Source organism: Cricetulus griseus, chromosome 3, assembly GCF_003668045.3.
Source record: "Cricetulus griseus strain 17A/GY chromosome 3, alternate assembly CriGri-PICRH-1.0, whole genome shotgun sequence".
Lineage (NCBI taxonomy): Eukaryota > Metazoa > Chordata > Mammalia > Rodentia > Cricetidae > Cricetulus > Cricetulus griseus.
Window position 1 is genome coordinate 122,087,512 of NC_048596.1, and position 19,713 is coordinate 122,107,224.

At 39.2% G+C, this 19,713-nt stretch overlaps 1 protein-coding gene across 2 annotated transcripts in view; it reads left to right on the top strand.

Annotated features, from left to right (window-relative positions):
• The first annotated feature begins 5,395 nt into the window (after nucleotides 1–5,395).
• Nucleotides 5,396–19,713, top strand: part of Sv2b (synaptic vesicle glycoprotein 2B) — a 112,863-nt gene continuing 98,545 nt past the window's right edge. For both annotated transcript variants that reach the window (XM_027408154.2, XM_035442447.1), the window contains exon 1: nucleotides 5,396–5,520. The gene's annotated coding sequence lies outside the window, so the exon portion shown is untranslated. The remainder of the gene's footprint in view (nucleotides 5,521–19,713) is intronic.

The window sequence follows — 19,713 nt, forward strand, 5'->3', positions numbered from 1 at the left end:
CACTCCTTTGAGAGGTCATGGGCTGGACCTATTGCAGAGTGTGGAGGCTCAGAATTCTGTGGGCTGCCTGGCTTCCAAGAGGATGGAGTTCATGAACTTGTCCCAAGTAGTATCATCAGGTAAACTTCATCATTGCAACCACATCCAATTTCATAATCTTATTTCAGTGACCGGAGACACTAACTGCCATATTTTTTTAGCTAGCTTTTTCATTCAGTTATGGATGCATGTGCACACAAATTCAACAAATATTAGTTGAGCCCCTGCTGTGTGCCAGCTACAATGCGAGGCTGGAATGTGCTGCTGGGTCTGAAGTGAGCTGCTGCTCATTACAGTGGCAGTTAGATGGATGGCCCTGTGTCAGGCCTTGGGAGCTGTCTATGCTGGAGAATAGCTTTCCCTGCTGGAACCGACCTTCTCTTTAAATTAATCACGAGGAAAACAGTCTTCTTCTTGGCTCGCTTACTTGAGTCCATTTGGAAGTGCCAGTGTGTTTTTCATTTGAATCCATTTTTTTTTTTACCTCAAGAAAGACAGTGATATTATGATTCCAGATCTTGCATTTGGAGATATGTGTTTCATAATAAAATAAGAACGTGCAAAATTTAAAGCATTCATTTTCTCTCCTTGTCTTTTATATTAAACTAAATACCCATCCTTCCTATTTCCCTTCCCTCTCTCCTTTTCCCCTTCCCCCTCCTTCTCTTTCTCCCTTCCTCTTTCCTCATTCCTTTTTCTGTATAGAAGACCAGATATTGTATTATGAAATATCTTATGTTGCTTTGCAAATATTCCAATACGAATTCAGCCATGACTTACAGGGAAGGAATGACAGATATGACCACCCAAAGAGTAACTGCTTCACAATAGCTACCAAGCTGATTATTCTGTCTGATTATTTTTCGCTGACTGGTAATCTGTTATTTAAAGATAACCAGCTAAAAATGCTTTTGGGATTAATCTCATCCTTGTACGATATACACATGTGTTCAAATGTCACACTATACTCTCTGGACAGGTAAATTATGTATCAATTAAAAATAATACTTTAAAATGATTAGAGTAGTTAGAAATTTTATTTCATATTATGTACAGCAAGGAAAGATGGCCAGGTGTGGTAGCTCGCAAATGTGATCCCGGAACTTGAGAAGCTGAGGCAGGAAGCATGTTGTGTGTTTGAGGCTAGGCCAGTCAGTGTAGTAAACACAAGGATAGCCAGGACTACCACATAGCAAGGCCATGTCTGAGAAAACAAACAAACATTAAACCCCAAACTCTAAAAAACCAAAACAAGACAAACCAACAAATATTTTCCCCCAACAACAACAAAATAAAAATAAAGGGGCTAAGGCAAAGTATTGCCTTGCCTGAGAACGAGAACCTGAGATTAGATTACCAAAACTAACATTAAAAAGTTCACCTCTACAGGTGGTGGTGGTGCTTGCCTTTAATCTCGGAAGGCAAAGACAGGCAGATCTCTATGAGTTCAAGGCCAGCCTGGTCTACAGAGAGAACTCCATGACAGCCAAAGCTATACAGTGAAATCCTGTTTCAAAAAGCAAAATAAACAAACAGTGTACCTCTAATCTCAAAGATGGCAAGATGAAAAGTAGAGACAGGCAATCCTGCTTGGTGCATGTTCCAGGCTAATGAGAGTCTATATGTCAAACAGAATTGGGCGCCCAGGGATCCATACCTGAGCTTGTCCTCTGGACTCCACGTAGTGTGGTGCATGGCCACCACTGCTATGAAGAAACTCAAAGATATAAAGGAAAGGAAGACAGTACCACAAAGTCAGGAAAGTCCATCATACATCGACACTCTTATCTTCACCTTTCTCCTCCCACATAAGCTCTGCAAAAACTTTGGTTTGGAAACAATTACATACATTTTTTTCTCCCTTATTGCAAAGGTCCAGCTAAACAATATTATATTTTCCTAACACTTCGGCATCTTTTTTCATTGTCCCTTCAGAAACCCACAGATATTCTGAGTCATGCTGCCTAGTTCATCTGGACACCTCCATTGATTTTCCTACACATTCTTAGGCAGGTCATTTAATTTCTCAGTGCTTTAGTTTTCCATAGGAAGCTAATCCAGAGACAAAGACAGAGATACACATTTACACTACAGTAAATGGAAACACTAATGGCTTCCATCTCAAAAGATGGAGAAAGCCGTAAGATGCCTGGCAGGATGCCTGGCACATAGCAACCTCTCAGTAAAAGTTACCTTTAATGCCTTGTCTGAGCATCTCATGATGCCAGATGTGAGAGCTGAGGAGAGGTACCAGTTATTTATTGAGGACCGGTTTAGCTTTGGTTTAATGCTTCCTAAGATGTGTCCTTTTCCTTATAGCATTCCCAAGGCAGCACACATTGCCTTTTGATCACCACCTTGGTACCTCTCTGGTCCTCATCTTCTTTCTATGTTTCATTGTTTGCTTCTTTAGCGCCTGCCTGCTTCCTTGGTGATCTTGAGAAATGCCCACTTGTGGCTCATCTGTTATATCAAAGCATGCTTCATTTTACCATTGTAGCCCACTCAGCTACACAACCTTCACCACTTCATTCAGAATTCCAGTAGTCAGATGAAATTCCCTTTCAGCTCGTCAAAGACTTCTTTGACAAACCGAAGTCCAAATGTCACTGTCTTCTGAAGGCTTTTTAGGCTATCTTGTATAAATGTTTACCAAAAACATGCATAAATACCCAGTCTGTTAATGTAAATGAAATGACATCACAAAAGAGATGCTTTATCAGGATAAATAGTCATAACTGTTTCTGCCCATCCAGTTGAATATTTGTAAATAGAACAATGAAAAAAATTAAGCTTCAGTCATCTAGGATTGTCCTTGGAGAGGAGAATGCTCTAACCATTGATCTAGTATCTGCTTCTGTAAAGTTCTCTACTGACCAGCCACAGAGAGGGAGTTCCCTTTATGAAATTACATCGGCCCTTTATTGGCTCTTAGTAGTTTAAGCCACCAATGAAGATGGTTTAGCAATAATGTTACGACTATAGATGTAGAAACCCATGTGCAATTGCTCAGACCCATGGTGATTTTTCTCCTCGGGGCCCACAAGTAATAAATTTTTCTGATTCTCCTCTCAAAACAATTAAGCTTCAAAATTGAATTAGCTTTGATCTGTAATTCACAATAAGGGCATGTAACCCATGTTTATTTCTCCCCTGTGTGCATGTCTTTGGATTTCTGCACATAACCCTATTGACTTGGTGCGATGATTTCCTTGCTTCCTATGAAATAATCAAAAGGGCACCATTGGGTGCAGAGCCAATGATGTGTGAAGCTGTCGCTAGCCACTTCTCAGAAGAGCCCTGGTTTGGTTGGCCTAGAGCTCATAGCTGTTGTGGGAACTATGTGTGCTTCTCCAACAAATCTTAAAGGACACAGAGGGGTGAAGATGTTCACAGCCCTCATGCCTACAGGTCAGTATCCTTTGGGGGAATCTCCTGAGAACACAGAAGGAAATTTTTTCAGAGGACAAATAGCAGAAAAGGCATATAGAGTTAAGATGACAAGAATGACTAATGCTTATTCAACCATTACCTTGGTCCAGGAGCTCATTAAGCTCTCACAATCCCCTGCCAGGCAGATATAATTATCTTTCTTTTCCAGATGAAGGAATTTGAATGTAAGAGAGGGTGAAATAACCTGTGTAAGGTCATGTAACAGAGTCCCAACTCCGTGTTATGAGTTCAAAGCCACTGCACTAGTACAGTTAGAAGACTCCAGTAGGATGTCCTTGGACTATAGTACAATATGTGCTGTCAGCTGCCAAGGTTATGTCCAGCTGTTCTCCTCTCCCTCTCCATCATTACCACAAATGTGGTATGCAGTGTACCATGCTACATATGTCTACACTGTGGTATTTTTCTTTTATGAACAAGAATATGAGTTTTGGCACATAATTATTTACTTCCCTTATTGCAACAAAATATGTCTTGGTCTATCAGTGAAATGAATAAAAAGGAAACTGAGGCTGTTTTTTTCTCTCTATTTTTTTATTTTAGTTAGAAACAAGATTATTTTACATGTCAATACCAGTTCCCTCTGCCTCCCCCGACCAACTAGCACCCTAACTATCCTATACCTTTTCTGCTCCCCAGGGAAGGTGAGGCCATCCATAGGGGTCTTCAGAGTCTGTCATGTCCTTTGGGATAGGGCCTAGGCCAACCCCCTTGTGTCTAGGCTCAGGGAGTATCCCTCTATGTGGAATGGGCTCCCAAAGTCTATTCCTATACGAGGGATAAGTACTGAACTACTACAAAAGGCCCCATAGATTTCCGAGGTCTCTTCACTGACACCCACGTTCATGGGGTCTGGATCAGTCCCATGCTGGCTTCCCAGCTATCAGTCTGGGGATCAAGAGTTCCCCGATGTTCAGGTCAGCTGTTTCTGTGGGTTTCACCATCCTGGTCTTGACCCCTTTGCTCATCACTCCTCCTTCTCTGCAACTGGATTCCAGTTCAGTTCAGTTTTTAGCTGTGGGTGTCTGCTTCTACTTCCACCAGCTGCTGGGTGAAGGCTATAGGATGGTATATAAGTCAGTCACCAATCTCATTATCAGGGGAGAGAATTTGGCTGATTTGTTTTTTACATCCAAAATTTGTGGCATTTCCATGGTCTCTTGGGGACCTATTCAATAGCTCATTGTCATAGACACGTTTTCTTTTTATCTAATGAAACCAATGAAATAATTTAATTTCTTTATGTTTTTCTGTGAGCTAAGACACTGGGCGACACATTAGCTGATTTTAAATGGGAAAAACAGGATACATGGAGTTGAGTGAAGCTGGTTTCAAATCTTAGCTCCACAGTTTGCAGTGTACTAGCTACACTGGAGTTTCTAATTTTAAAGATATATTTTTAATTTATTTATTTTGTGCAAAATATTTGTATGAGAGTGTATGCATATGACTGCACGTTTATGGTGGTCAGGGGATGACCTTCAGGAGTTGATTTGATTCTTCTACCAGGAATCAAATCCAAGTCATCAGGCTTGGCAACAAGTGCCTTTACCATCTTGAAAGTCTTGTGTTTTTTAATTTTTAAGAGGGGGCAATTATATCTACCTCAGGGTTATTAAACACTTTGTAGAAATGTGAGATTGTTCTAGATGTTTAACAAACTTTAAAGATAAAAGAACACTTACATCTTTTGTTGGTGACAAAGGCATGATATGTCAACTAAATACACAAAAGGAACTTAATATTAGGTTTTGTTTATCTTTTAAAAGTAAAGCTATTTTTTGCACTTTAAAAAATGCTTGCTTGAACCGGCTGAATTCTTACAACCAATGCCATGCCGGACTTGAGTCATGCATAAGTCATAGTTCTCAAAAAAACTGACAGACATTAAGATTTTATAAACATTCATTCCTGCGTGCACAAATACTGCATTTCGAAAAAATCTATTTGCATCACATTTTGTGGAATATTGTAGGAGGTGAATAATTTATTTGGTATGACTGTGTGAGGAAATATTTCTCTATATTGGTGAGTGGATGCTTTTTCTCATTACTCAATAGATTTATTGCATGGGTAAAACAAATTCTATAATGATCTATAATTCTATAATGTTTCTCAGTAAGAGATGAATTTCAGAGTCTCAAATTCAATCAATAGTTTTCTACTTCACAGCAGAATAGGAGAACATTCCTCGCTTACTGTGGCTGAGAGGAACAGACTGAGGTCACTGTCCTCTGCCCTCAGCTGCTGCTACTGTTCATGAGCTTGGTTGCTTTGGGTTTATTGTCGGGAAGGCATCATAGTTGAAGACAGACTTCAATAATTATCTGCTTATTTCCATAGCTCCAGGAAATGGACCCAGTGCCTCCTGCATGCTATGTAAGCACTCTACCACTGAGCTGGAGGCCCAGCCCTGTTTTATAATTCACCACCAGAAACCCTTAGATGTTGAGATGCATCTTCCAGGTTACTGCTTTGACACCTAGGTAGAAATATTGAAATCATTTGATTTTAGGCTGGTTTTTTTTCTTGTGGTAGCATAGGGTTTTTTTTTGTCCTTGTTACAAATAGAGGTGTTAATTATTATTGAGTGTCAGTTATAATTTGTAACTTTCTATATTCATTTACCAGGAAGAAACTTAGGATTTGTATTTGTTTTTGTTTGTTTGCTTGTCTATTTGATTTTTTTTAGATGTTTGCTACATTTCCCTTAATCCATATGTTCTAATGGTTAGAGCCTTTGAGAAAGAACTGACCCTCATAATTGAAGATTAGGGCAGCACTTTTTGGTGACTCTATTTATTTATTTCTTGTTATTAATTTTTGTGTGTTCATGTGTTGTCATGATGTGTGTGTGTCTCTCTGTATGTGTGTGCGGACACACTGGCATGTGTGTATGCTTGTGTATGTGTACATGCCATGGTATGTGTATGTGGAGGTCAGAAGACAATTTTTTGGAGTCAGTTCTCTGCATGTAGTTTTATGTGCATTCCAGGGATCAAACTTAGATTGATAGGTTTTCACAGATAGGCCCTTATCCGCTGAGTCACCTTGTTCATTGGCCCTAGGGAAGCTTAAATTTATTTTCTAAAAAATGATTTTACCACACCCATATCTGTTGCTGGTAGGGCAGCTTTAAAAAAATACATTAGGGTTTGATTGAAATAACAATCAAAACAACAATTCTAGCAAAGATGTTTCACATTCATAAAATATCTGTATTAAAAAATTTGGGGCTACTGTATTTATACAGTATATGGAGATTTCACATTAGCTTTTATGAAATTATTTTATTGATATGTTCTCATGCTGATCTCTCTTAAACAGGAATGATTACAGAAAGGCCAAGAGATGTAACTGGATCTTTTCCCTACAATCTGCCTTCACAAAGGGCAAGAGAGAGTGCTGGAGGGATCTGCCAGTATAAAAAAGTCTCTACCCCTTCATGTCTAGAAAATTTGAAAGGCAAAGCAAAATACTTTTCTCCTTCAACATGAATGCTTATCTTGACGGAAGTTACTTAGAGATGTGTTTGAAAAGAAAATTAATTTGAAAGCAGTTGTTTTGAACCAGCACCTTTTATAGGGTTTCTTTCATATTGTTCTCATTGTTCTAGCAGCTTCTAATAGAAAATTAAGCCCCAGTTGTTCTACAGCCTCTTTCCTACCTTCAGTTTTTACTCTCCAAATACCATTTTTCTAAGATGGTGCTGCACCAACATTTTGTTTTATTTCTTCCTTTATCCACATGATGCTCTGTTTCTTAATGATCTACTCACATTCACAAACATATTGGTATCCCGCATCTGGGGGTTCTATATTTTATTAGTATAGGGCTTTATAGAAACATTTCCGAACAAGTATATAATGTACTTTGACGATGTTCCCCCATTACCCTCTACCCTCCTCTTTTGCTCCCTCTTTTTACTCTTTTCCTTCATTTCCCTAGGCAGGTTCACTTTTATTTTCATGGTCATAAATGCATAGACCATGATTTTTATGTATATACATAAAATCTGGGATTTCCCAAAATGAGAGAAAATCTACAATATGTATCTTTTTGAGACTGAATTAATTTAATACAAGGATCTTTAGTCGCACCCATTTTCCTGCAAATGACATATCTTTCTTTGTTGGTGGCTTTATAAATCAAGTGTGCAATATTAGCAAGCTTTCTTTATCCATTGTTTTGTTGACAGGCACCTAGGTTGGTTTTGTAATCTAGTTGCTGTGAACAGTCCTTCAGTAAACACCAATGTGCAGGTATCTTCATGCTATGATGACTTGGAGGCCTTTGATACCCAGGAGTGCTGTAGCTGGCATATGGTAGATCTATTTTTAGTTTGGTTGAGGAACCTCCATGCTAATTTCCATGGTGGCCACACTAATTTACACTCCCACCAGCAGTGCATAAGGGTTCACTTTTCTCCACACCATTGCCATCATTTGCTGTTGTTTGTTTCCTTAACGATTGCCATTATGACTGGGGTGAGGTAGAATCTCAATGTAGTTTTGATTTGCATTTCTCTGTGGGTAATGATGTTGAACATTTCTGACATGTTTGTTGGCCATTCATACTTTATATTTTGAAAATTGCTTGTTCATTAACTCCTTCATTGATTAGGTTGTTTGATTTCCTAGTATTTAGTGTTTTGGCTTTTTATGTTGTCACGTGTGTAGTTATCAGATGTTTTCCTGCCTCTCTCTTCGATTGTTTCCCCTGTTCTGTAGAAGCATTGTAAACTCATTCAACAGAAGATTTAATCAACTGTGGATGGAAAATATTTTTTAAAATTCCAAACAGTGAAACTTAAATGTTCTACATTCTGCACACTGCTGACTCTACTCAAATGCCCTGGTCTGTAGCACCTCTGAGGTAGCCACAGCATTTTTCTTTTCTTTTTTTATTACTTAATTATTTATTAATTTATTTTTTACATTCCAATCCCAGTTACCCCTCCCTCCCCTCCACCCACTCCCCCCTCTGCCCCCATGTCCCCTCTCCTCCTCTGAGAGGGTAAGCCTCCGTCTAGGAAGTCTACTAAGTCTGTCCCATCCTCTCATTGAAGCCACAGCCTTTTCTAACAGCCACTGCTTTAAAATTATTCTTTGTGCCTCTTTTATAAGCTGTAGCATAAGGCCCATGATGGTGCACCTGTACAGAATAATAATTAAAAATTGGGATCATTTCCTCTTAAACAACACAGTGTATGCACATAGTTTTTATATTGTGTTGGTGTTGTAAGTTATCTATAGATGATTCAAGCTAGCTATAGAGAGATGTATGTAGGTTGGATGTCAATAGTATGCAATCTTTTGAAGACAACTTGAGCAACTATGGATTTGATATCCAAGATTACAACTGGGAACCAGTCTCCCATAGATAGATATAGTAGATCTCTCTCTCTGTCTCTCTCTCATACTTCTGACTTTATAAGGTCAAATTTCTCTGAATTAACTTGCTAACACAATCCAGTTTTGAGAAGTTTTCTCCTTTAGAATATTATGACTGTACATGAAGATGGTAAATCTTTCCATATATGCAGATCTGTTATAAAATATTTTGGTAGCATTTTAGGATTTCCTCTGGAAAGATCTTTCATGCTTTTCTTTAGAACAATTCTTTAATATTTAAGGGTCTCATTATTATAGTATTTTTATCTGATTTCATATCCATTTCCTTGTTAGTTTTTGATAATAATGATAGATGGTGCATTCCTTGGGTTACTGCAGCTACATGAATGCTCCACAATCCCATTGTTCTCTGGTGATAATTATTGTGTGTTTTCAACCCCTTACATTTTTTTTTTTGATGCAAACAGCATGAGGTTTTATTGCAGTTGTTTAACGAGCTAACCCCATGTTAGCTTGGGTCTTTCATCCACCCACCATGGTGGATGGCTAGAAAAGACAGCTCGAAGCATCTGCATAGAGATCTTATAAGGCAGCATAAGGGGAGTGTCTAGGGGTACATACAGGCTCAGGATTGGTGTGCCTCCAGGCTTGGAGGGTTTGCCCTGTATTGATTGGTCAACTGGTTGTTATGGCCCATAGGCCCTCCCAGGGTGGTTGCTATGCTCTGTGTGTCATTGCTGTGGACTTGTCCATAAAACACACCCAGAGCCGTAAAGCATAGCACCACCAGCTAACTTCTGACTGGTTCTTTGCCACGAGGCAGGCATCTAACCTCTTAGTCTTAGTCACTCGAGCTTGTGCCTGAACAGTAGATAGTCATTACTTTATCAGCTAACATACTGACTATAGTCTATAGTGGATCTGACTGTCTGATGCTGTCAAGTTGACAACCATTAATATTTCAGAGATCTGAGAAGGGTATATTTTATCCAAATCTACTAAAAAGTGACAGAAGCCAGTTAGAAGCCAGTCCATATACAGCTAGCCATACCCAAGTCTCTCCATTATCGCTGGAGGTAGATGTCTCAAAGAACAGCAATCTTTGCCAGGCCTATAAGGTGAGAGTTTTTTTTCTCTCTGTGGAAGAGGGACAGACAGTGGAAAAGACTGACCTTGTTTTGCCTAAGCAAAGGGGTACAATCAATTTTCCAGTGTCCAGCAGCTTTTTCCACAGTCTTGGTCAGGTCCTGGCAGGCAGTAGGTATCATATCTGAGCATCTCGCTCACTGGTCCAGGTGCAGGAACTAACCCCTTACTTTTTTATAATTTTTGCTCAACTGCTTTGGCGAGCCTAGTAATTTGTTGTTTAGTTGTGATGACAGTGTGTGTTCATTTTTTCTCATGATCTTAAAATAAATACATGTAAAAATTCATGTATGATGTTTCCTGTATGGTTTTGGTAATTATTGTTTTTCATTGTCATAAAAATGCTTTCCTGGGGTGCTTTCAATATCTTCAGATTTCTACTTTGTTTGTCCCTTTTTTTTTCCTCAAAGATAAAACATTTCTTAATTTTCAGGTATATGGTGCTGATTTATAGTTTTTGTTTCATGGTTCAATTTATAGCCCCCAGATACTTTCCTGCAGGCCTGGTGCATTGAATTTACAAATGTTCCTTATACACAAGCAAACATTTTTAGCTCTGCTGCAATGTGACTTTTCTACTTTATCTATTTCTGGAAGAAATTATTAAAATCTTCTGTGACTAGGATTTGTTCATTTGCCTTCTTCTGTGAATCCATCAGTGATTCTTCATCTTTGTGTTATATGGAGTTTCATTCTCATGATGACTATAGTTCCTTAGGGTAGAGTTTCTACTAGCAGTAAATACCATAGCCCTTTGTTCTTATGTAGATTTGACCTCAAATTAAGAACTATAGGCAACTGATGACTGCTGAGAGAGGGAGAATTGACTTTCTTCAAGGAATAATCCACTTAATTGATTACACAGTGCAGGATGATCAGCTCTGAAGCTACACACACACACACACACACACACACACACACACACACACACACTAAAACCAAGAGTGGAAGCAAAATATTATAGTTTTATATTCTTTACACATTCAGACACACACACCTGCATACCAATGATAACTAGGTGAAGAGACTATGAAAGTGGAGGGGGATGACACAAAAAGGTCGGAAGGAGGAAAGTGAAAGGGTTAAATGATATAATTATATTTGAATTAGAACATTATTAAATATAATAAATAAAATATGAAAACATTTAAAAATGTTGTTATAATAGTTACTTTGGATTTTTTGTTCATAGTTTTATATCTTTATTTTGAAAGGGCATAGACTCTATTACTGACAAAACTTTGTTCATCTCCCTCTTAGCTTTCTTTTTAACTAAGTCTCGATCTTGATCTGTTGAATCCAGTTCCAGCAAAGAACCTTGAGAAGTCACTTTAGAGAGCACCCTCCCACCCTTGATGTATTGTCATCCCCTATGTTATATAAATCTTTGAACCCCTTTAACAGGAACCACATTAATCCAATGTTAGTAACTTTCTGGCCTTTGCTATTTAATCAAGTTCCTTGTATCCACTGTCTCTGCTTCATTTACTACTTGAATGACCTTGCTGTGCTTGGAGCTGAGCTCCACTGTGTATCAAAATGTCCCTCCTATACTACAATCATTAAAGCACAGTCCACATTGCTGTTTTAAACAGATATTTGTTGCAAAGTTTCTTTTCTATGTAACCTTTATGTGTATTTTCATTTAAAAACTTTCTAAGCATCAAGTTGTTGATTTTTTTTCAAGATACAATTTTAATTGCTTAGTTGAACTTTTTACATCAGTTATTGTGTTACTTACTGCTTTATCTCATTTAAAAATTTGTATATCTTTGTGAATCCTTTTCTCATTGTTTTTGGAGAATTTTGTGTATAAGTACAATGTATTTTCATCACATTTCTCTTCCCACTCTCCTGTGCCCACCTACAGCCCCCTCTCATGTTCATGCTCTCTTTGTAGAGGTGGGACTTCTTGTGCTCTTCCATCATCCATTGTTGAGTGTTGATTGTGGTCTTGTGCTGATAACCATATTGTCAGATGTAATCTGAGGAGCAGAGTAGTTCACTGACTATTCCATGTAAAGCAGCACTGACTTTGTTTTGTATTGACATTTTCCAAAGCAGTTATAAAAAGAAATCCAAGAACAAAATCAGAGCCAAGGGGATACTCTGAAAGATGTATATGATGGAGCTGATGGGGATTTCCTTGCAGGGCATAATCAAGAGGCAGACCTCATGGCAGACTGTACACTGTTACAGATCTGAGGCCTTTGAAGACATCAGATCCGTGACAAGAGCACAAGGACATTTTCCAATGCAGAATGAAAGTGGCTTTCATCATCTCAAAGTTGTTTTACATCTTCACTCTAAAGTTCTCAGCTTTTATATCTGTCCCTTTGTATTACTATAATACTAATTCTTAAGTGATGTGCATGTAAAGTGGCCACAAAAGGGATGACTGGGAAAGATATGAATGCTGTGAATATGTTTATCGTCTTGGGAACTCCATCCAGAAAAAAACATCTCATAATTATTCTCTATACACTCCAGCATGTGCAGGCATATGAAACATTTTTTTAATCATGAGTACCCACACAGTTTCCCCTTCCTTTTGTAGTATAAATAATGGGGTCCAGAAATACACACTTATGTTTGCTAGCTGACAGTCAAAGATGAAGAATCAACAGAGTCTCTCTCTTGTAGGAACCTAGTTAATGGCCATTACACAAAGTTGGACATTCCAACAGACTGTGTCCGTTGGAATAAGTAAAGGGAAACTTCAGGTGTCTTGTACTAGGTGACCTAGAAGGGAGGAGACTGTGTCTTAGTTCAGGTTTTTATTTCTGTGAAGAGATACCATGACCATGGCAACTCTTATAAAGTAAAACATTTAATTGGGGTGGCTCTCTTACAGTTTTAGAGGTTTAGGTCATTATCATCACGATGGGGAACATGGCTGCATGCAGGCAGATGTGTTGCTAGAGTTGAGAGTGCTGCATCTGGCAGGCAACAGGGAGTCGACTGACACACACACTGAGGGAAGCTTGAACAAAAGAGACCTCAAAGCCCGCCCCCACAGTGACACACTTCCTCCAAATAGTGACACTTCCTTTGGGGGCCATTTTCTTTCAAACTACCACAGACTGTGTTTCAGTTAAATAGAAATGGCAGGAGAGGTGGAAAAGCAGTAAGATACTTAGCTCTGACAGAGGAGATTGACAGAACAATAGACATGGCACAGGAATGCATGCCATCTCCCCAGGCTCTGCCTTTTAAAGGTGTGACTTTGCCAGCCTGCTCTATCTCTGAGCTTCTTCAGTTTTACTTCTACTTCTAATAAAGCTGGAATAATATCCTGGGTGGTTAGGTTGCTTTCTCTTTGTGGTAATTATAAGTAAAGCCACTGTAAATATTCTTATTCCTGTTCTACTATGTACTCCAGTTTTCCTAGGGTGAATACCCAGCAATTATTTTTTTCAGTCATAGGTATTTATAGGTTAATTAGCTTCTCTGTCTCTGAAATTTTCTAGAACATTTCAGATCAAATTTTTGGTGATTTAGCATGAAGGCCCCCTGCCTCTGAAGAACCTATTAGACAAGAGAGGGTTCCATCAACAAGGAAGCCCAGCAGAGATGTAGGCATGAAATAAAGACATTCTCTATACTGTAAAGTCACTGAATAAATGAAGGCAGCATTTTTGGCTTTAGATCCTGTTGCTGTTACTCTTTGTTATAGGATGTACTGGTTGGAGTCCTTTTGTGTGGGTAGATCATGGATGATTGTTCATTTTCCTTAGTTGAATTTGGCCATGGCCATGTGACCAGTTTTGACTGATGAAGTATGCACGAAATTACCTATGTCCATGTAATTATGGCTTTAAGAGTCAGCTCATAGCTTGCCAGGTCCTTGTTCCTCTCTCTGCCACTATGAGCAGCAATGGCTAAGGTCAAGGTTGCTTCTGCTGTGTTGTTTGACTCTCATAATGAAGACAATATGGAACAGACTATAGCAGACTCAGAGTCAACTTGCAATATTTTCAGTTTTAAGTCATTGATATTTGGGGGATATTTGCTAACATCACATAGCTTTGTATGTTCTCAGTGATAAAAAGGTTTTATCCTTGATCATTGAATGCATCATGCAAATTTGTTGACTCACAGCTGCCAGACCTATAAAATGAGGGAAAAGACATCTGTTTGGGTTGATACAACTTTCCAGAACTATGAAAACAAATAAAATAATCAATAGATTGTGAAGTTACTTTGAAAATGTAATTTCTACAAATATGAGATTTGGTTTCTGTTGTTGCAGTGTGGTCTACCCTAATATTCATGTATGAAGACAGGCTCTGAGATTAAGTAGTTGGGCTATTTAGTAGCTGTATGACTTTGAGTAAACTACTCAAGTCCTCTGAGTCCCCTCACTTGTAACCTGTGCTTGGCAATAGTAGCTGTGTTATAAGGTGGTGTGCAGGTTAAGTGACTTCAGCTGAACACAACAACTCCTCGATACTGTGATCACTGTAATTTGTCACAGATCTGCTAACTGTGTGTTTTATTTCCAAGAATAAATCAATAGACACAGAGACCACCATGCTAATGTTCTCTTACTCTTGCTAGAAGTCAATGAGGTAGGCATGGCTTCTATTTGATGCAGTTATAAAACATTTGTTCATTTTACTGTGTGCAGAGCCAAGTATGGGGTAGAATAATAATCTACATATATAATATATATTATTATATATAATAAATATAATTGTAGTAATAATGCAGGTCTCACACTGATACTTCCACTCTCGGGTGAGAGATGGGCATCTCTAAGCATCATTAATATAAGATGTCATAAGAGCTACTGTTCAGAGTTACTAAAAGAGATCACAAGAACACAGATGGAAGGGTGATATAAAATGTCCATGATGGTTTTGGTCAAAGCCTTAGAGAGAAAATGATATTAACTTTTTTTTAAAGATCATTTGGAACCCCTTGGAAATGTGTGATTCTACTTAGAGAAGGAGGACACTGGCTGGGAGGAGGGTATGGATGAGATGGGTTGCATAATTGATCCTGTATATAAGGTCCCTGAGCTGTGGTAGAGAACCTGGCCTTGCATCCTATTTATATATCAAGCAGAGATTTCATTTACTGGGCAGCATACTCCTTTCTTCATGGTTTGTTGTATGGAAATTGTATTAAAATCAGAAATATGCCAGTTAGGATTATTAATGATTATTAATGAGTTAATATTAATGAGTTAATATGTCACTCAGGTGAGTGCAAGAATCTACAAGGTTGATCCCACCTAAGACTCCTTGAGATGGTGATATGTGGCCTGAATTAACCATCTCCTGTGAGCAGGCAAGACTTCCAGTGGAGGAATTGGGACACCAACCCAGATACACAATCTTTGATTTATAGTCTGTTCTGCCTATGGGATGTATGGAGGTGGGCAGTGGTAAGGACAGCAAAGAGATTGGGGGAGTGGCCAACAAATGACTGGTCCAGCCTCAGACCTATAACATGAAGCCCACCCCTGATACTCCTGGAGTGCCAGGACTCAGAGGCTGGATGTCCCAGAGATCTAGGATAGACCCAAATAGGATTGTATTGAAAGAAATGTTAATGTAATGATTCCTAACACTATTCTGCTATATTCATAGATTGGTGATTAACCCAGTTGTAGTCAGAGAGCCTTCATCCAGTAACTGATAGAAACAGATACAGAGACCTACAGCCAAACATTGGGACAGGATTGGAGAATTCTGCTGATGAGAGCCAGGAAGGATTGTGTGAACCAGAGGGGTCAAGTACATCACAAGAAAACCCACAGAATCAACTAACTTGGCTCTTAGGAGCTCACAGAGTCTGAACTGACAACCAGGGTTCTGAATGGGACAGACCTAGGCCCTCTACATATATGTGACAGTAGTTGTAGATTTTAAACTCTGCAATAGAAGCAAAGCAGAAAGACCCGTATGCCTTGCCCCTTGACAGGTATAAGAATAAAGCTAGCATTATCAACACATTATCTACCCAGAGAGTTAATAGCCATCGACATATTGAGATACTCTGATTATTACTTTTAATAGCAAAATCCCAAGTCTTATATAGGGAAAATACTTAAATAGAGGGATATGAGGGAATATAAGTAGACAAATTAATTAGAGTTATATACATGCTATGGCCAAGTCTCCAAAATGCATTGTTGGACAAAAAAATACTTTTAGATTTAGCACTTACACAGAGTTTTTGTTCTATCTATCTATCTATCTATCTATCTATCTATCTATCTATCTATCCATCCATCCATCCCATCATCCATCATTTCTAAGACAGAGTCTCATGAATCCTGGACTAGACTCAACTTACAATGTAGTTCAGGCTTACTCTTGATCCTCCCCCTTCTACTTCCCAAGGGCTGGGAATGCAGGCATGTGCCATCATGCCCTAATAAAGTTTAAAAATCACATAAAACTTCTGGGGTGGATACATTGATAAGTGGAGAAAACCCAAGTTAGTGATTCTTTGAAGGGAAGAGAGAGAAAGAAGATGGAAAACAGCCACGAAGGGTCTTCAATTTCTTATCTTTTTTACTTACTTTTTTTTTGAGATAGGGTTTTGTTGTGGAGCCCTGGAGGGCCTGGAACTCACCATGCTGGCCAACCTGGGCTTAAACTTATGGAGATCTACCCGCCTTTGCCTCCAAAGGAGTACTGGGATTAAAGACATATAGCTCCGTTGTTTTAAGAGAAAAGGGGCAAGAAAACAAATGTTAAGGTTATACGAAGCTGGGCAGTGAATTCATGTTGGCTTATTGAGTTCTTCTTTCTTTTTATTTCTATATTTGAAACATTTACAATATCCTAAGAATACCGATGGAAATGATCTCAGCAAGACATTCGGGTCTATTATCGAAGACATCCTCTTTGGCACTGAGTGGGCTTTTGATTATTTCTTCTCTATGGCCATGATGCCTATGTGTAGGTATGTGTTTGGTGGTCTGCTGGAGGAAAGGGAGCATATTGGTTCAAATGGTGTTTTCTGTTTCTACCCAAACCTAAAGGTGTATTTTCTTTAATTGCAAAATATAGTATTTTTATGAGTAGACAGAGCTTCTTCTATGGACAAACAGAGCCTGGGCTGCAAGGATGAAGGGCATGGACTGGGAAGAAGACAGGATATCCAGGGGGAAGGCATTGTGTCCAGGAAAAATGACAGGGGCAATTAATTATAACATTTGGGGGCTATGTGGATGACCGGGCCTGGCCCAGACTAGTGCAGCTATAGACAAATGGTAGGAGCTGGAATCTACTAACTTGAGACTCTGAGGTATATGAAGATGTCTCTCTAGGACCTGTAGAATCTCCTTTGGTTTTCAAATACATATTTAAAGTTTGTAGCAGCATTGTCATTATCATAAAATGCAGTTTTCATTAAATATAAAACCCATTTTATACCACCTAAACTATCTAGAGGTAATCTTAGTGAGTCTTAGGAGAAGAATTTTCAAAAAAATAATTTGGTTCTTATCTACACCCATCACTCTCTAGGGAAAGAATATGAACAAATGGCTGTAGGATTTGCTGAAAGGGAGAAAGACAGGGTAAATGGTGGAGTAATGCTATTGTATGCCAGTGTGCTCAGGAGACCTGAACCTAAGTGGAAGTGGTGGTAAGGATGATGTTCTCGATCTCTGTCACTGTCTCTGTCTCATCTCTGTCTGTGTCTCTGCCTCTGTCCATGTCTCTGTCTGTCTCTGTGTCTCTGTCTCTGTCTCTGTCTCTGTCTCTGTCTCTCTCTCTCTCTCTCTCTCTCTCTCTCTCTCTCTCCTGTGTGTGTGTGTGTGTGTGTGTGTGTGTGTGTGTGTGTGTGGTGTGAAATGATATGGACTCTTCTCCATGTTTCCCCTTTCCTGGGGTGTGGATGAGTCTTGGTTACTCATTATTAGATATTTTTGTGTTAACCATTATGCCTCTGGGTATGTTAAGCCCTCAAGCATCTTTGAACAAAGCAAATATTTTGAGAATCCCAATGACAAGCAGTATGTTTCTTGGAATTTGTTTCTAAGAAGCAAGACTACAGAGTAGGAGCTCTGTGGAAGCATTGTAGGGCTTGGGTTTCAGAACCCATGTGGGTCAGTGGGCCAGTCTTGTAATGGAATGGTGGCCCGTGGCATTTCTGGACATGTGCACTGTGGATGAGACCTTGACAGCTTATTTCAGACTGAAGGTTACTTCAAGGCTGTCTGATGAGGATAAAGTAGGCTTGAGCATCTCACTGTCTGGGCACTGTGGCAGGCTCACAGACTACGGGTCTTCCAGTGATTGGCCTGACAAGATAGGCAGACTCCCAGAGTTTTGGGTCTGCTTTCTTCTTAACATTTGCTAATATTGACTCAGACTGTCCGTATTTGTATATCCAATGTGCATAAGAAAGTTCAGGCCCAAGTTCAAGCCTCTCCTACTGTTTTGTGTTCTGATGCTTTATGATTCGCCATGAGATTAGGCTTCTATGAAGGGCATCTGATGCTTTGCTTCTGATCCCAGGTCTTTGTGGATCTTTCTCCTGAATCTAGGCAGTATTGCTCGGCTAGAATTACAATTTTGACCTTTACATTGTATTCCTCTACTAGAATTATTAGTAACCAAGATGCTAAGCTAACTAAGCAGTGAGAGCTTAGGCGTATTTTTTGGAACATATGGCCTTTGGAACATGTTCAGATGTGATAAAAACAGCTGTAAATGCCTCTATTATGTTGTTGACTTTTGAGCACATCTTCCTGAGATATCAAAAATGAAGTTATGGGGTGCAGGAATGGTGACTACCAGAGGCCTGTGTGTGTGTGTGTGTGTGTGTGTGTGTGTGTGTGTTTTGTGTGTATACTTATATATCAAATTTGATATATTTGTATTTGATATATATAATATCAATATATGTTTTGAGACAGGGTCTTGCTGTGTAAAGACAGAGTCTTGCTATGTAGCCCTGGCTACCCTGAAAGTCACTATGTAGCTCAGGCTGGCCTCAAAATGCCACATTCTCCTACTGCAGCCCCCTGAAATGCTGAGACTGCTCTCAGCTTCAGTATGAATTTTGACAGGGTTATGGTCAATATGGCAGCTCTGTTCTGACTCAGTGATGGCAGGTGAAGATCAGGTGAGGTGGACTAGGTTGATTCATTGTGAATAAGTAAACCAAAAAAAAAAAAATCTCTGATATTACAATATCAGGAAAAAGTAAGACAAGAACTCTAAGACAGCCATTTTGTGCTTGGATTTTGTTGCATGCTGGCTGCATTACCAGAAAAAAAGACAGACTTTTTTCTCTGTCTTGGATGTTCCCCCTCTCCTCCCTCACCATCTGTCTACTTCCTAACCATCTTTCAAAGATAAGCCCAAGATCCCCCCACTGGTCTGGGAAGCTAGAATTCAGAGCCACCCAGTTGTCTTTCCCTTGTCTCTTCTTCTAATACGAACTTGGGAGTTTTAGATTGAGAACCCTGTTTTCATTTTTAAATCTGGACATGGTGCTTCTTGAATAAAAGCAATTGTTTTCCAAACACGTGATCATATTTACTTCTTTTGCAACACTATGAGGTTAGTACAAATGCATTTTCCCATTTTATAGATGAAACTAATGAAATTCAGAAAGGATGACACAGCATCTCACCGGATGTCTCACAGTTGGTGGTAGTAGGACTGAGACTCAACTCTGGTAATCTGGCTGTGGAATCTGTTTATAGCCTGCCCTCAGCCCACTGCCCCATTGCTTGCTGACCTCTGTG